The following is a 5,221-nucleotide window of genomic DNA, read 5'->3' on the forward strand; positions in this document are numbered from 1 at the left end:
CTCACTTTACACTATTCCGCATAGTATTAAGTTAGTGTAAAATCAATCGAACCGTAACTTTTTAATGGGGGTCTAAACAGTTCTTGTGTTTTCAACACTTTTTCGAGCTTTCAATTTATTATCAGCAAATTATAAAAAAAAAAAAAAAGTGTTTTATATAATATTTACATGGCTTATAAATCATTGAGCAAATGACTTGTAATTTAAGAAAAAAAAATATACACATAATTTTACTTTACATATGAAAAGAAATTTATAAATAAAAAAAAATAAAATGTAAGAAGAATTCTTTCAATTATTATAAATATAAAAAAATTATGTATTTTTCTCAAACTTACATCGCATACTTATTGATTCATAATCTAAGTGAATCTCAATGATAATATTTCAAAAAAAAAATGAACAGAAATTGTGTGATTAAATCAATCCCAAGTCACATTTTTTATTCTATATATAACAAAAAATATCAAATGCTTCTGATTAAAATGATATTTTTTTTAGAGAAATTTAATATTGAAATTAATGGAGTGTGATTAGAAAATAGTAAAATTGGAGGGATATGGATGCATTTTACCTTTTTTTATTATTATAACAATTTAAATATTACACGAAAAATAATATTCCGACGATTAGATTATACATTGTAAAAAATTTGGTAAAACAATATACATAGCTCAATGTGGTTATTTTAAAAAATAAACTTTATTTTTACTATAATTAGTTTATAGTTTTGCAATATTTATTATCTTTAGACTAGAGTAATTAGATTTAATTCATTGCGAATATATATATGTAAGGACTCAATTTGGAAAAGCCCTCAAAAATAAGAAGAAAAAGTGGTCCAACAAGCCCAAACAATAAATTTTTAGAGAGTGGGCGAAAGAACTAGTTCTATTCGATAGAAAAGACTATCATCATTGTGCAACCAAAAGTCGTTCGTAATGTCATCCCCTTTCACGTTATATACCACGTTCCTCACCCCGTTTTCACCATACACGTGTAGGTTCTATCCTGAGAACGCCTTTCTATCCCATCTAACAACCCCCAGAATCTCTAACTAGCAACCATAAGGCTGCTTGATCATTGTTCAGGCATCACCTCCACATTAATGCGGCCAGAGAGTTAGCTGGGAAGCATTTAATGTGGAGGTAGAAGCGTCAGAAGATATTTGTTGCCTCCATTATCCCATATCCATTTCTCAATTACAATACAACCTTGTGGACTATCCAGGGTAACAAGATAGTTGCATCGACCTCGGACTATCATTCCGAGTTGAACCTTTTCCTCGGACGCATTTTGGACTTTCATGTACAATCCTCACATCCTCTTCTTATATTATTCATACCATGCCCTTATTTAGTCATCCTCGGACGGATTACCATCCTCGAACTAGGCCACTGGGCCGTAGGCCCAATTCCTACAAACTTACCAATACCTCCTTATATAGCTGGCCCCACAATAGCCCCTCAAAATCTCGCTTTTTGTCACCTTGACAGAAGGGAGATTTTGATATCTTGCCGTCATCCCCTTTTCCTAGTCTCTAGAACACCTTTCTACCTGCCCAAGGCGCACTTCTGACGTTTCGGCGTCAGGAGCATGCCATCATTAAATTATGGCGGCCTCTCTGTCCCCCATGTTCAACGGCAAGATGCCAATCTAACGGTGGAGGGTTTTCAGTATTTATGAGCGGGATTTTTCCCGCTTACAATTTCTGCGCCACTATAAATAGCTTTTCAAATCAACTTTCTTTCCAGTTATAACAATCATATTATCATAGCGTACATCCATTGAACCTGTCACTCTCTTTTACCTCTTCATGCGTTCATAAATACCACAACCCTGTCCGAGGACTTCCTTTTTAAACTTGTAAGTCTCCTCGAACCTTCTTAGTTCTCATTCCCTTTTTATTAACTTTTCTTCATAACTTTTAGAGAATGGGTAGGTTTAAAAGTCTGGTTGAGTCCGAGGAGAATATAGAGACATTTAGATCTAAGTATAGGATTCCCCCAATAGTGGGTATGAGATATGCTTCCTCAGAAACATGGGTAAACGATAGGAAGAAAGGAGAAGTGGTCATCCCTATGATCGCCTTTATAGAGGGAGGGATGACCATTCCTATGGGTAGTCTCACTAGAAGTTATCTTAGATTCTTTAGGTTATCTCCCACACAATGTGCCCCCAATATGTTCAGGGTGTTAAGGAGTATAGAAGTCCTAAATGAGAAGACGAACCTAGGCCTAACCCATCACGACGTGAACTGGATGTACAATCTTAATCATCTGAAGGGTCAGGGCCACTATCTTAAGTCTAGGCACCTTGAAGTCAGGTTAATCCAATGTCTCCTTACATCGAATAAGGGCTTAAAAGATGACTTTTTAATCTTTTCTGGGGAATGGCATGATGGTCTACCCTGTACGACTAGAGAGGGAAAACCAGGTGGGGTTTTTGGCTATAAGCCTATATAGTTTGGATTGTATTCTTTAGTTCAAATTGTTTTTGTTTTCGACAAAGTTTTCCTCCTATTTTAATGACTTTGCAGACAAGCGCGCTACTAGACCTCAGTTCAAAACTAGTCAACAGGGAGAGTTTAGATAGACTCTTGCAATCCGAGGTGTATGTGATCCCATCTGACAGCCAACTGAGAGCAGCACATATAATCCTTGGGTATAAGCCTATTTCCGCAGCATTTCAAGCTCCCAAGTGCGTGATAAAGGCTAAGGATCCTCGGCTTCACCGTATCAGTATAGCTTTTGAAGGATTTCTTGTTCCCGAGGGCGTTCTGATTCCTGAAGGGACACCTTTTACTCAGTCACTACATATGGCCACTCTTTTTGTAGGGGCTTCTTTGTCACGCTCCTTTCCTCAGGAAGGAAAATAGGAAGAAGAAAGAGAAGAAGAAGAAGAAGAAGAAGAAGAAGAAGAAACTTCAGAGGGAGTTGTAGAATTGTTAGATTCTGCAGACGAATTTGAAGTATTCAACCAACCTCTATCTCCCAAGGTAATTTTTGATGAAATGGGCATCCAGAGAAAAAACTAGAGGAGTTTGATGGACGTGAACGAAGGCTAGCCTGGAAAGGGTGCGCCGGGGAAGTCAACTCAACCCAAACTTCCCCCTCTCCTAAATCCCCTTTTCCCCCTCCTCAACCATTCCAACCACTTGTGATCGAACCTAATGATCCGAAGAGGAGGAGAGATTCGAAAGATAAGGAAGTGATGGAAACTGGGAGGTCCTGTCCGACTAGTGAAGACGAGGCTCAACGAGCTGTAAAGTAGCAAAAGGTTAGCCATGGACCTTAATGAGTCGCGGAAAGGACAACCACTCAGTCCTCGGAGCCCGAGGCTTGGCTCCCCGCACCCATGCTCGGTGGTGAGCCCCTGAGGGAAGATGCATCAATTAGGGATTTCAACAGCGAAATTAGGTGCCACGTCACCTTGGCCTTAGAGGAAACCCTCCTACTTCCCAAGGATATGATCGAGCTGAGAGGCATAAGGAAGAACGAGGTTTTCCTGAATGCTAAAAGATATTTGGGCATGGTATGATACCCTTTTTGCTTTGTTTCTTTAATTATAAATGTCATACACACAACTTTATTTATTGCATCTCTTACTCCTTTTCCTTTAGGCCGTTCAAGCCACTCTCAGAATGGAGGAGATAACTAATTCTTATGGCCAGCAACTAGACGATGAGAGGAAGAAGCGAGCCACAACTGTGCAAACACTCACCATTGCTGAACAAAGCAATGTGTAGCTGAAAAGAAAAAGTTAGCCGAGGAAGAACACGCTCGGAAGAGTGCTGATTCAGCTTTGGAGAACACTCAAAGGTAAGTCGAGGACTAGAGGAAGCGTCTGTGCGATGCTAATGATCAGCTGGCAACTTCTAAGGAACAAATATCAAATCTGAAGAAACAACTGGAGGAAGCCCAAAGGCTCAGAGACCAGGCTGAAAAGGCAAAGGCTAAGGCGGAGACAGCAAAGGCTGAGGCTGAAAAAGAAAAAGACAAAGTCGAACAGCAAGGGTACGACATCGGCGTAGCTGAGACGGAGGATAAATTCCAGGTTGAGGTGCCAGCTGTGTGCCGAGTATACTGTGGCTATACTTGGACAAAAGCTCTCAACCGAGCTGGGGTTGAACCTTCTTCTAAGTTATAAAGGCCAGAAAACGTTTATTTTCCTCCGGCTATACGAGCCTTAAGCCCTTCTTCTCAACCAAAGGATGCATCCTCCACAGTTGCTGATTTGGCCAAAGAATCCCAAACTCAGAATCCTCCCCCTCTCAATCAGCAGGAGGAACCCGAAGTGCTTGAAGTCGCAAAAGATATTTCTTCGGACAAAGTAGCAGAGGGGCCTAAAGATGGAGCAGCTTCTCAAAGCTTTGAATAGGCTTTAGCTTCAACCATCTTACCTCTGGAGAAGTTTAAAAGGAAAAAGAAAAAGATGTTCCTCTTGAGGCAACTGGCAAAGCTCCCCAATCCAAGCTCCAAATAAATTAAAAACCATAGTCAACTTAGTTAAATTCTCTTTGTTTTCCATTTTATTTATCTTTTGAGGACATTTTTAATGTGATGTATATTTTTCCTTTTATTACATTTACATAAGATGTTATTGCTTTATCTATCACTCGTACAATTCTCTGTGCGAATATTCTTTGTTTTTACATGATCGCATGAGAAGGAAATCTGATACTACAAGGGAAAACTTAATTTTATGTGTGCTAGTTAGAAACCAGAGTAGACCATAATTGTGAACTTCACAACACTACCAAGGCTTGCTTTTAATTCATTAAAAAGTGTCCAAATTTGAGAAGACATTCTAAATGTTTAAACTAGTGAGGTACTGGGCACCTTAAAATGCTTTAAGTGATGCTCATGGAATTTGCTTTGATACACTATTTTAATTGCACGGACCCCATTTAAGAAGCACTGACTTCTACTAAGTTTGTTGTCTGAACAATCTGTTATACCTCATTTTTTGTTTAACACTTCAATAGATATGAAAAGGTATTAATTTTCACTAATTTTGTGGTCCGAGGACCTGACATAACTTAGCTTCTGTTTAATACTTCAATAGATATCATAGTGTATTAATTTTCACTAAGTTTGTGGTCCGAGGACCTGACATAACTTATTTTCTGTTTAATACTTCAATAGGTGTCATAGTGTATTAATTTTCACTAAGTTTATGGTCCAAGGACTTGACATAACTTAGTTTCTATTTAATACTT

Source organism: Quercus suber, unplaced genomic scaffold, assembly GCF_002906115.3.
Source record: "Quercus suber isolate HL8 unplaced genomic scaffold, Cork oak 2.0 scaffold_574, whole genome shotgun sequence".
NCBI classification, from domain to species: domain Eukaryota; kingdom Viridiplantae; phylum Streptophyta; class Magnoliopsida; order Fagales; family Fagaceae; genus Quercus; species Quercus suber.